This window comes from Podarcis liolepis, assembly GCF_965112155.1.
Source record: "Podarcis liolepis genome assembly, chromosome: 17".
In the NCBI taxonomy this organism is placed as follows: domain Eukaryota; kingdom Metazoa; phylum Chordata; class Lepidosauria; order Squamata; family Lacertidae; genus Podarcis; species Podarcis liolepis.
In genome coordinates this window covers 14,382,349-14,395,803 of record NC_139571.1, presented here as the reverse complement: position 1 = coordinate 14,395,803, position 13,455 = coordinate 14,382,349, and the positions used below count along the sequence as shown (strand labels likewise).

The 13,455-nt window shown below is 42.8% G+C and overlaps 2 long non-coding RNA genes across 2 annotated transcripts in view; both read left to right on the top strand.

Moving 5' to 3' along the window:
* LOC310697136 overlaps positions 1–13,455 on the top strand; it is a 44,681-nt gene that overhangs the window by 16,841 nt on the left and 14,385 nt on the right. The window lies entirely within an intron of this gene.
* On the top strand, positions 200–3,204 carry LOC310697141. The gene is made up of 2 exons (XR_014520959.1): positions 200–1,445; positions 2,852–3,204. It is a non-coding gene; the product is annotated as an uncharacterized lncRNA (long non-coding RNA).

Below are 13,455 nucleotides of genomic sequence, written 5' to 3'. Positions count from 1 at the left end.
ATTAAGCTTGGTTTTGGAACGCTTTGGTTTTGGAACAGACTTCTGGAACGGATTAAGTTTGAGAACCAAGGTACCACTGTATATAGAAAGGAGGAAACCAGTGATATTTGAGGGAGCAGACGAGCAGGTGGGGCCCCTTCCTTACATCATAGCTAAATAAGCATAGCTAAATCTGGCACTGCTTGTGTTCAAGCCCCACACTGGGCCAAAAGGATCCCTGTGGTCCCTTTGTTGCAGGAAGGAACCCCCCCCCCAATCATTCAGTTTGTACAAACACCACACACACACACGACATACACGACGTTTCAGTTATAAATTCATAGTAAATCAACCATACATCGGATTTACACCGGTCCACTTTTATTTTACTCCATGAAGGAAGGACTATCAAAGGGGGATGGTTTGATACAGGATGGCCATAATCCCTTAACCATATCAGCACATACACAGGAGCCTTATCCAGTTGGCATGACAACCTTGATGGTCCCAGACAGAAGACCATCAAGGTCACAAAGGACTTGCATATGGGAGTGGATTCAACATGGACTGGAACAAAGGACAATGATCAGATCTTCCCTCTGGGGGCAGGAAACTGCCAGCTCCCCTTTGTCTCCTGGAAGTGACTCATGGGGAGGCTGAAAGGAGGAACCAGCCAGGTGACAAGACACTCAGTTTACCTCCACAACTCCTCCCTCAACCCCTCCTTTTTGTGATGTGTCAATAATGTAGTCATGATGTAGTTGTGATGTAGTTCTAGGGGTGTAGTTTGGGGGATTAGTAACTAATAAAAGTTAGGGTTCTCTTTTGTTCGGGGCTTCCATTTTGTTTCACCTGGTGGCAGGTGGGAGTCCTGTCGTGACAGTCTTCAATAAAGACCAAGCCTACTGGCTGCTGTTTTGCTCTGGTATTCCTGGCTGGTGTCCTTGTCTTTTTGTCCAAGGGAGCCCTCGGATTTTTCCGTTAACACCTTCCAGACGTATGATGCTATGATTCTACTTATTTCATAAGGCTCATTGAGTCGATAGGACTTCCCCATAACATTTTATTAATTTTCCAACAATAACAAAAATACGGCACTGGTTCTGAGGTAAAGCCAAAGCAAATATCACATTTGTCCCTTTGTCTGCAGTACTCAGAAACTTCGATTTTCAGTCCCGACGCCCAACATTTTGTTCAATCGTCTGGAAGAGGATGCTATTAATGTACACCTGTTTTTCTTGTCCTCTGAGGAGTCAAGGTTCCGACACGTGTTCTAGAACCTCCCATTTTATTATGAGTCAGTCTCTTTGTGGCAGAGGCCATGTGAATTGGTGGACACCTTCAGGTTTGAGCCTGCTCCCCAGCCCAGCCTTTATATATGTTGGCAGAGCTTGCTGGCCCGCAAGGCAGCCTCATCATCCCCTTTTGGCAAGGGGACCAAGGCTAATGACTAGCAAATGGGAACAGTGAGTAATCCATCAAGGAGCCAACACGTCCAGCCCATAGGATCATTCATTTCCATAATGAAAATTCAGCATCCGCTTTGGTGACTTATGGTCTTGAACTCGCAAGTGGGTCAAGGTGGGAGATTCTCTTGAGAGTTCCCGGAAATAATAAAAAAAGTCAACGTGAATTTGAATATTTTTTATGTTCTTTGGAAAGTAACACATATAAAATAAAGTAACATGCAAACAAACGTTCGTGGGGGAAATATCCGATTTCAGTGCCTAAAAATCGTCTGGTTGTTCATTATTGTAGGGTTTAAGAATGTGGAATTTCCCTAGCTTTTTGTGTGTTGTTTTCTTTTTTTTATAAGATATTTATTAAGATTTTTTCATACATTACAATAAAAATGGAAAAAGAAAAAGAAAAATGCAAAATAAAAACAGTTAAAAACACATTAATTTTCCGTTTCTTATTTTCCTTAAGTTTATTTCCCCGGACCTCCTCATACCTCCCTTTTTTGTATTCCACTTAAATTTATTAGTTCAGCAAATCCTTACCATTAAGCTTTTACCCATTTATAGACCTTTGTTTATTATTCTCTTAAAGCATTACAGCTAGAAACCACTTAATTTCTATCCAACATCATTCTAACATTCATTAATTTTACAATATTTCTGTAAGTAATCTTTAAATTTCTTCCAATCTTCTTCCACCGACTCTTCTTCCTGGTCCCGTGTGTTGTTTTCATTTATGATGTTTTTTTTAGTTATATTGCAAACTGCTTAGAGATTTCCCCCTGAAATACACAGAGTATATAAGCTGTCCAAAAATTAAAAGAAACTCCCTAGTCCTTTCTCTAATACTGGAAGCTCGTGTGTGCTTATTCTTTGAAGACACCATCTGAACAAAAAGAATAAATCTGGCAATATGTAAACGTACACAGAAAAAGCAGTGACCAAGTCGAAGTGGGAGCAGATGGGAGCAGACTGACAGCCAAAAGGCTCTCCAAGAGGCTTTGAAAATATTCTTGCATTCAAATCTGGCATCGGAAACAGAAATAAGATGCTTTTCCTATCATGCTAGAATTATCTTGATGGCATTTCTTGCCTGGGACCCCGTTCAACCCTGGCGTTACCCTTCAGCCTCTCTCTTTTAGGCAGCAGAGCCTCTTGGGATCCATTAATTAATGAATTAATTAACATACTGCCCTTCATCCATAGCTCTCGGAGCGGTTTTCTCTGATTCCAGAGAGTGGGGTGGATTGTGTTCATTCCACGCATGAGCCCACTGGAAAGACTGGGAGTTGCACAAAGGCAAAGCAGTACACATTTCAGGGGGGGATTGGGCCCAAAGGAAATTACTCTAGAGTCAAGTGACATTCCAATTACTTGTGTAATTACACAGTTATCTCCTCTATCTTCACTAGTGTTGGTAAAACAATTTCTGAACCAAGCAATCCCTACATGACAACGTCCGTTTTTTGTGGGAAATCTCCGTGAGTTAATTATCGTTGCAAAACAGATCGCCAGCATTGATTGTGTGGGAATGTTTTCTTACTAGGAAACCCAGATTACTCCAACAAACCACGGAACGAGGAGATAAAAATGAAAATGAACAGCCATCCTTGTGCAGTTGTGATTTTTACGATGGTCTGTTAATGCAAAATCCTGTTTGCATTATCCCAGCACGGCAGTTGATCAGTAACTGTTGCTTGAGTCATCTTTTAATTCTACCAAATATGACATTGTACTGAAGATAAAGGAAACTATTTTTTAACTATTCCTTTTTAATGTGTACTTTTTTATATTGCTATGGATATTTATGCTTATCCATACTGGATAATCTCAACAGATTGCATCTTCAAAGGAATTACAATTGGGCCTGTGAATGTGACTAACATGACTGGGGGAATAGCTGAAATCGGGTTGGCCCCATTCAGGGGTGCCTCAACTCAATTGACTCATAACACAGAAGGGCTATAACTCAGAGGCAGAGCTTCTACCAGAGCCAGTGTGGTGTAGTGGTTAAGAGCGATAGACTCGTAATCTGGTGAACCGGGTTCGCTTCCCTGCTCCTCCACATGCAGCTGCTGGGTGACCTTGGGCCAGTTACACTTTGAAGTCTCTCAGCCCCACTCACCTCACAGAGTGTTTGTTGTGGGGGAGGAAGGGAAAGGAGAATGTTAGCCGCTTTGAGACTCCTTTGGGTAGTGATAAAGCGGGATATCAAATCCAAACTCTTCTTCTTCTACCTTACATGCAGGTCTCAGGTTCGATCCTTTCCATCACCAGGAAGGACTGGGAAGGACTCCCTCCCTGAATCCTTGGAGATCCACTTCCAGTGGATCTGAACTATATAAATACATGATCTGACTCAGTAAAAGGCAGCTTCATGGGTTCATATAGCAGCTCTTCCCTTCCCCAGGATCACAATTTCATCCACTATGCTCACAAGGCAACTTGAGCCCTGCTAATGATTCATACCAAGTTATTTCAAATTCACCAAGAAGATAATCTCTCCCCTCCTTCTCTGAGGACATACTATATATTTGCTCTATAAGACTCACTTTTTCCCTCCTAAAAAGTAAGGGGAAATGTGTGTGCGTCTTATGGAGCGAATGCAGGCTGCACAGCTATCCCAGAAGCCAGAACAGCAAGAGGGATTGCTGCTTTCACTGCACAGCGATCCCTCTTGCTGTTCTGGCTTCTGAGATTCAGAATATTTTTTTTCTTGTTTTCCTCCTCCAAAAACTAGGTGCGTCTTGTGGTCTGGTGTGTCTTATAGAACGAAAAATACGGTATGTCTTTCCAAAGCAGAGAACGGTTCCCTACTGAATGAATTCCAACAGCCTTTAGTTTCCCTCAAAGAGAAAATGCAAAATATCTTCAATATGTCAGCCTCAGATTTATACATGGCATACAAACCACAGGGGCAGTGATTTGGAGAGATCAGAGGCAGTCTTCTTCCCATTTATGTGAATTTTTAAACCAGGAACATCTACCTCTGTGGCTTACCCTGCACTTCCACACACTAAGAAGTTCTCACCATAAACAACTTGCTGCTTCATGGCCAGCGCTGCTTGGGAAATCTAAGAAACCCAAAGAATTTGTGGTTCAAATCAGTACGGCATAGTTTTGAAAGGTTCAGCCTGCCGTGTTGATTCAAAATGGCATCCAATTGCATCCAAGTAGATTTCAGGAACTGTCATGCAAAACTGGATTCTGCGTTCTTAACAGGTATCCAAATATATAGCAAACAACTTTGTGTGAGTCTCCTAATTCGGCCCTTAATCTTGAATAAATTCAAGAGCAGACTTTCAGACCTTGCTCTGAAACGTGTGTCCCCACACTGCCTATCAATTCATTGCTTCCCTTTCTAAAACCGTTCAACCATCGACTGTAGCCTGGGGATTTGATTTACACCTAGTCTGTGGGCAAACTACTTTTTCCTTCCATCTTCAGGAGTTCAACGTCAGTAGGAATACTCAGGTGCCAGTTAATTCAGACTCCCTGATCATTCATTCGCTTTCCAACTTGCCAAACTCTCTGGTTCTTTACTCTGTTGCCAAGAGCCTGAGTCACAGAGTTCTCCCCCCACCCCCACTCCGCTGCTTCAAAGTTTGCATATTCCCCCAGCTCCACCCCATGCTAACAAGGTGGAAAAATGAATGATTATTGTGTAGAGACCTCTCGGTATTGTATTCAGATGAGTAACGTGCAAGAGACCCAGAGAGAGTTGAGGCAAGTCTGTACGCCTTCCTTCTCCGACATGAAGTTAATTTGGCAGGGTTTTTCTTCCAAAGTAACTTGCAATCAGTGATGTTGAAGGGGGGGAAGAGAGAGAGAAAAAAAGAGACAGAGAGAATGTTTTAATGTAATAAATATTTTGACACTTCACCCAGTGGCGTCCTGTAGCCACTTTCAGCATTCTTACCAATGCACAACTGTTGCATTTTTGCAGGGCTTGCATAAATTTCATAGGCCCAAGGAAAGGAGCAGATGCAAAATAAACACAGACACGCACCGTCTCATTAGTAGCTCCTTATGAAAGATTTCACCTTGGGTTAAATGACTAATGCCCTATTAAACCTTCACAGCCACAACAAATGTTGGGCTGCAATCAGTCAAGGAGAGCATGAGACTCTTAATCTTGGGTTCGAGCCCACATTGGGCAAAAGATTCCTGCATTGCATGAGTTCCAACCCTACTATTCTATGATTCTATAATTAAAGAAGAGAAAACACCTTTTCCAATGAACCATCAGCATGTGGCTTATTCTGAGAAGAAGATGACCAATGACCAATGTGGTAGGAATTGGGTGTTTCAGCATCCCATCTTCAGGTAACCATCTGACAAAGTCATTATCCCGTCAGCCCCTTTCAGGTGTTCGCTGTGAATGCACAGAGTGGGAGTGATGTTGCAGTGGCACATGCGCCCGCCATCTAAGTGTGCTCATGGAGCCATGGGGCCACCTAGCTCAGCAGTGTTTGCATTAGGGAGGGAAACACCTGGCCCACAGGTCACATGTGCGCCACCACTCAGTTTCATTTGCCCTGTGGCCCAAGCCAGCTCCACTCGCCACCTGCCACATTTCAAAGGAAAATTTGGGGTGGGCTCAGAAGCTCCAGAAGGGATGCAGGAGAGAAAGGGGGGATAGCTTTGCATGTTCACCTTCCCACTGCCATTGGGGAAAGCCCATTTTCATCTTATTTCCACATCTGTTGCCTTCACCAACCAAAAATAACTTCTCCTTTGGCGATCCCTCGTAGCTGAGGAAGATTGTCTTCCATTAACACAGTTTTAGCAATGTGTCCGTAAGTGACTGTGGAGGCCAGTTCTGGATCCACACGTCCTTCCACAGTGGGGACATTGGTTTGCAGGCAGGAGTTGATCACTGTGTGGATTTGCCAAGCATGCCTTCCTCTTAGCATGTTTCTCCCTTTCGTCCTGAGTTTGAGTGTCTTCAAAGCCCATGACACCTTTGGTCAAGGCTGTTCTCCAATTGGAGCACCCGCAGGCCAGTTGTCAGTGTTTATACTACATTTTTTTAAAAAAAAATGCCTTGGGACAGTCTTTAAACCTCTTTTGTTGACCACCAGCATTACGCTTTCCATTTTTAAGCTTGGAATAGAGTAGTTGCTTTGGAAGACGATCATTAGACATCCACACAATATGACCAGCCCAACGAAGGTGATGTTGAAGAATTGTTGCTTCAACACTGATGATCTTTGCTTTTTCCAGGACACTGGCATTAGTTATCTTCTATGCTTCTTTGCTTAGAAGATAACTAATGCCAGTGTCCTGGAAGAATTCTATGCTTCTTTGCTAAAAGGGACGCGGGTGGCACTGTGGGTAAAACCTCAGTGCCTAGGACTTGCCGATCGTATGGTCGGTGGTTCGAATCCCCGCGTGGCGGGGTGAGCTCCTGTCTTTCGGTCCCAGCTCCTGTCCACCTAGCAGTTTGAAAGCACACTTAAGTGCAAGTAGATAAATAGGTACCGCTTTATAGCGGGAAGGTAAACAGCGTTTCCGTGTGCTGCACTGGTGCTGGCTCGCCAGAACAGCTTCGTCACGCTAGCCACGTAACCCGGAAGTGTCTCTGGACAGCGCTGGCCCCAGGCCTCTTAAGTGAGATGGGCGCACAACCCTAGAGTCGGACATGACTGGCCCGTACGGGCAGGGGTACCTTTACCTTTACCTTTACCTTTACCTTTATGCTTCTTTGCTACGCTTTCTTCCCATACCTTCCTTCCCTTAACCTATGTCTCAGCGTTTTGGAAGTTGCCTTACACCAAGTCAGATCATTGGTGCATTTAGCTCAGTTCTTTTATGCTGACTGGCAGCTGCATTTCAGATGGGAAACATTCCCAGCCCTACCTAGATGTGCTGAAAATTGAACAGGGGACCTTTCTCCATGCGAGGGAGATGCTGCACCACCAAACTGTGGCCCTTCCCCTAATGAGGGAATCCCTAAACACATACACACAGGTCATTCATTTTCACTGTATCTGCCACGTTTGTTATTAACAAGCTATTGCCTACGTGTTATTGGGGCTGGCTCAAGAGCTTTCATTACCCAAGACACCTTTCAGGCTTAGAGCCAAATGTGGGCATAGTTGTGGGGAAATGGAAAGACTCTGCAGAAACAAATATATCATGGCTCAGCTTTTGTGGGCTACACAGACATGCTCTGTAGAGTTTGTGCTGGGCCCGGGGTAACCTGTGAAACACAGTCCAGAATCCGAAGGTTCCGCTAGGAGTCAGTCCATCAGGGCCAAGGCAGGACACGAGGCAGGACACAAGGCAAGGACAGGTACAGGATCTCAGGCAGGATCTAGCATACAGCAATGTTGCTCCCGCAACCTGGGGCAAGGTCCGACAGCATTTTATCTTTGTCGGGGTAACGGCCGGTCCTGATCCCCCGGCGACTCACCTCCCTGTTTCGCTCAATGGCGAGCACTCCTCCTGCGAGTATTCAGGTCTCTCCTTCTCTCAGACCTTAGTCTCTGCAGCTCGGGAGACGTCGGTGGGTTACTAGACCCAGGGGCCGCCTCAGCCTCCCCTGACCCAACCGGTAGTGGAGCAGCTGTAAGTGATGGCTCAGCTGAAGGCAACGCAGTAATCCCCGCATCTGGAGCCAGGGCAGGCTCAGGCCCCTAACTTGGCCCAGCTGGTGTTTGTTGCAGGGGAACCTGTGCAGACTGGGACTCTTCAGAATCAGGCCCTACACTTGGTTCAGATGATGCCTGAGGCAAAGGATCCGGTGCAGACTGAGACTCCTCTGGTTCCGAGTCCGAGCCCCAGTCCCAGGCCATCACAGAGTTTCACACCTCACAGCAAAAGTCAAACAAAAACAGCAACGCATTGCCACCCTTGACAAACCAAAATAAAAATACTCTGAGCATGTGCAGTTTCACATTTTAAACTCATTTTCACTTGACTGACCATTGCTTTTTCTGGCTTCCTTCCTGGGACCAGCCACCAGCTCTCAGCTTTGCATGCAAGATGGGATTTCTTGGGTTGCAGGGCCACAGCTGTGGAATGCCCTCCTGGCAGAAAGTGAATTTTGGTTTTCCTGCCTTCGCTTTTTGATCTCTTGTTGCTGCTTCGTGACTCTTGCCTTTCTCCTCCGCCCCTCTGTTTAGGGTTTCACACTGGAATGTGAGGCCTGTTTGGAGAACCAGAGCTTCCTTGCACGTTCACTTATTATAAGGGGGCGGAGGAAACTAATTTCCTCTAAGCTTGGAGTTGTTGATTTCAGCTCAAGAACCAGGACATTTTGAGATGTGTAGATAAAAGGCTGTGGAGGGAGAGAAAGAAAGTTGAGAAATTATATGGGGGGGGGGATGAAGTTAGAAGTGAGGTTAACCAATAGAAATGATAATATGTCACCAATATAGATGATCAGCTTTGATAAATCAATTTCCCCCATATTTGTGAGAGTCAGAGATGTCCTAATTTAATTGAAGAAAATTAAAATGTGTGTTATGGTGAAAATCAGGTACCAATGTTAGTTTAGTACAATTTTAGAAACTCATTGCTTCGATTAATATCTTGTGTTATCTGTCAGTTAATTACACCACGGAAGGTAGTGAGCACTGGCGGAGGAACAGGGTTGGGGGGAGTGTACCACCCCTGGCACCATCAGGGGGGTATCATCGCGACCGTCCCCCCCCCCGGACACGCACTGCACACACCCCACCGCACCGGGTGCCACGCCCTTCCAGCCTTTCAGGTGCCTTCCAGCTCTTCAATTCTATGGTTCTATGACTTTTCATTTCACTGATCCATTTCACTCTGCTCGAAAATTCAGGGAGCAGAGTAGAGATTTGTAAAGGTATGTCTATGCTTTGCTATTCCACTTTAAAACCAGCACTAGGTTTTAGTGCAAACTATGGCTTCTGGTGCTGTGGGTTAAACCACAGAGCCTAGGACTTGCCGATCAGAAGGTTGGTAGTCCCATACCACTCCGGCGGAAAGGTAAACGGCGTTTCTGTGTGCTGCTCTGGTTCGCCAGAGCTGGCCACATGACCCGGAAGCTGTACGCCAGCTCCCTTGGCCAATAAAGCAAGATGAGCGCCACAACCCCAGAGTCGACCATGACTGGACCTAATGGTCAGGGGTCCCTTTACCTTTAGGACATATACAGAGTCTATGTAAAAGAACCCTGTCAAAATATCAATCTGTTGGCAGGTTTTGATTGAGTTTCTGTGTGTAAATAGGATAACTTTATAAAATATAAAGTAAGTTAAACAACATGGAGAAAATAAAGTTAAGTGTGTATTCAAGGAATCTAATTCGGGAACATAGTGGGAAGATCAGAGGTCAGGTTAAATTTAATTACAAAATTATGTACAAAACAAGTATCAATTAAGGAATGGATGATTGTTTATTTTTATTTTGTCTTTGACGTCTATTCACTATTTCTGTTGCAGTTTTAAAACCAAAAAAGCATTCAAAAGAAAGAAAAAAGTACAGTAGGACTTATTACCAGCTAGGCAAACGTAGGACTGAAGTCAGTCTCGATGTAACAGATGCATGCAAGTCTCTGATATTACTGGAACTTAATTTCACATTTGTGTTTAGAATCTATGGGAGATGTGCAAACTTTTTTAGCACTTCCTGCTTTGATATATTCACTGCACAATCCTAACCATGTCTACTCAGTACGAAGTCTTGTTGAATGCAATGGGATTTACTCCAGGTAAGGGGAACCAGAACAATTTCTTTTATTTTATAGACCGGTGAGTTACTTAAGACCAATAGCATAGATAGACTGCTAAGCTGTAAACAGCCGGGATGCTAAAGTCCCAATCAAGTCAATGGAACTGAGAGTGCAATCCTATACATCCCTACTGTAAAGTCCCATTGAAGTGAATGGGACATAAGATAATATCCTAAGGCAGCAATTCGAAGCACTTTGCTTCCTTAGAAGTTCGCCTGTCCATGGACCTTCGAGCAAAGGTGCTTAGAACTGGATTGTACAGCAGCCTAACTGCCAAAATAATAATATTATAATAAAAATATAATACTAGTCAAACTGATTCTCAACAGTTGACTTTTTTTAAAAAAAAAAAAGTTGAACAAGGAGCCAGATTTGTGAACTCTCTCATTTTGTTTTTATTTTTTATTTTATTTTTTAAAAAAGATTCTATAATGTGATGTTTTCAAGATAAATCCCAAATTGTATGAGTAAAAAAAAATATTTGTAAAATTTTCCATTCGCTTTGTATCCCTGTCACTACTTTTTCTTCATTTCTTTTGTCTCTGGTCTGATTTGTCTGATTGTAACTTCCCGATAGACTGAGACACGTTTATTTCTCAATGTGGTAGAATTCATATATGCTGTGATGATGATGAAGAAGAAGAAGAGTTTGGATTTGATATCCCGCCTTTCACTCCCTTTAAGGAGTCTCAAAGCGGCTAACATTCTCCTTTCCCTTCCCACTTCTGGTTCCATTTTTTTATATATATTTATTTTTTTGAGGGGGGGCATGTTATTCTAAACTTGAGCTCTGGATTTTCTTTATTTCATATCAATGGCTCTCTTCAAGGTTTAAAGAAGATCGTTGTTAACTTTCCAGGTCTACTGCTGTAATCAGTCCAATCTGTTTGGCATTTAAATATCTTTTCTTTCCAAAGTTTCTAATAAGGACACACTGTTCACTTAGGTCTTTTTCTTTTCTTTTCTCATCATAATCTTTGGAACATTTGTTTGTTTTATATCAATCTGTTTGTAATTTTTAAAACCATTACTATTTCATTTAGGAATTATTTCTAATTAAATTTCCTGAATTATTTAGGTTTGTAACAAAAATAACAGTTTTCAGGGGTGAAGAAAACAATTTTAGAACTAAAAATAAATAAATTACATGGCACCTCAAAGATGAACATTAGGGTTATAACTATTTTTTACAATCTTATGTTCCTGTAGTTTAATTAGATGAACATTTGCCTCAAAACAAAGGAATGAATGGCCATTTCAAAATCTTTTGGGGGGAAAGTCACCCCGAAATCAATAAATCGATTTCTATATATGCAGCTGGATAATGTATGATGTAATATGCACAGCATGTATTATAATACAGGAAAAAGAGAGCGTGTAAATTTTATAATACTTGTACATGTTTTGTACACTGTACATCACTTCTTATTGCTTAGAATAAATTGAGTTTGCGGTTTGCCTTTGTTTCTGCTGCAAACACCATTAAGTTCCCACATCACTTTGATTGAATGTTCTTTCTATATACCAATATTTGGATTCTTCTAAAAACATTCTAAGCAGTTTTAGGAAGTTCCAGACAGCTGTAAAACTTCTAAACAGTTCCATAAATTTTTAAAAAGTGTTAATACTTATGAGTACTGACATTACATATATGGTGATTCCAACTTTTCCTTTCAGGGTGAACTTCTTTCACAATTGAGAAGAATTGGTCCCTTTTTCAGTGTTTCCAAGCAAAAGTTCATCCCTTTATGATACAGGAAATTTTTTTTGGAAAGGAAAAGAAAGTCAAAAGTTATAACCTGAATGACACACCCTCCAACATTTCTCTGATGAAAATTGGGATGTTCTATTCCATTATCATCATCATCATTCCCTGCCCATCTGATTGGGTTGCCCCAGCCACTCTGAGAAGTTTCCAGCATATACAAAGGCATGATAAAACGTTAAATTTCCTATTTTTTAAAAAAATAGTTCCCTGTACAGGGCTGCCTTCAAAAGGTTGTATAGTTACTTATCTCCTTAACTTGGGGATGGCATAACTGCATACCCTCCAACATTTATCTGATGAAAATAGGGACGTCCTAAGGAAAAGTGGGACATTCAGGGATCAAAGCAGAAACCGGGACGGCTTCTGTAAATCCGGGACTGTCCCTGGAAAACAGGGACGCTTGGACAGTCTGTAATGAACACCCTCTCAGTTTAAAAAATAATGATGATGAGGCTTTAAAGGCAAGGTCAGCAGCCCAGGGAACTGAGGGGAGCTGAACAATGAAGCATGGTGTCTTCTAAAGGATCACACAACAGATGTGCAGGATTCCTGGCCAGGAGTTGTAGTCCTGAACAGTGCCGGATTTACGTATAAGCTAAACAAGCTCTAGTTTAGGGCCCCACTCTCTTGGGGGCCCCAAAAAATGTTAAAGGAAAATACCTGGATGTACATTTCCAAAATATAAGATAAAAAACAAATAAAATAAAACCTACATCCAGGAACAGTGTTTTGTGTTGTGTACGGTCCTATGATGTAAGTCAGGCATAGGCAAACTCGGCCCTCCAGGTGTTTTGGGACTACAACTCCCATCATCCCTAGCTAACAGGACCAGTGGTCAGGGATGATCGGAGTTGTAGTCCCAAAAAATCTGGAGGGCTGAGTTTGCCTATGCTTGATGTAAATAATGGGACCCACCTGCTAGCCTGTTCCCTAAAATATCACTGGTTTGCTCATTTCTATATACAGTGGTACCTTGGTTCTCGAACTTAATCCGTTCCGGAAGCCTGTTCCAAAACCAAAGCCTTCCAAAACCAAGGCGCACTTTCCCATAGAAATAAAACAAAACCTACATACAGCAACAGTGTTTTGTGTTGCGTAGGCTCCTCTGATGTAAGTCATGGGCCCCGCTGGCTAGCCTGCTCCCTCAAATATCACTGGTTTGCTTCTTTCTATATATAGGGTGCCTACATTCTGCATGGACTGGTTGCATGGCAACACGGGCAAATGGCTTGAGATACCTATGAGGTCCATAAATTACCATATAGCATATATTCAACACAAAAAAACCAGTGACCATTTGTTGTTGACAAAGGACAGCTGGACATAGAAAGGGCCCCATTACCTTCAGGAGCTGAGGGCCTCATCAAACCTAAATCCGGCGCTGGTCCTGAAACCAGGTTGCTGAAGGCTGCAATATGGAGAACATTCCCAAGAGATTAAGAAATGTGTGAGCCACTGACCTAGCAGTTAAAGAGAAAATGATGTTAGCCTACCAGTCAAGAAAAGGAGGCAGGCCGGCTCAAGATGAATGAGGATGA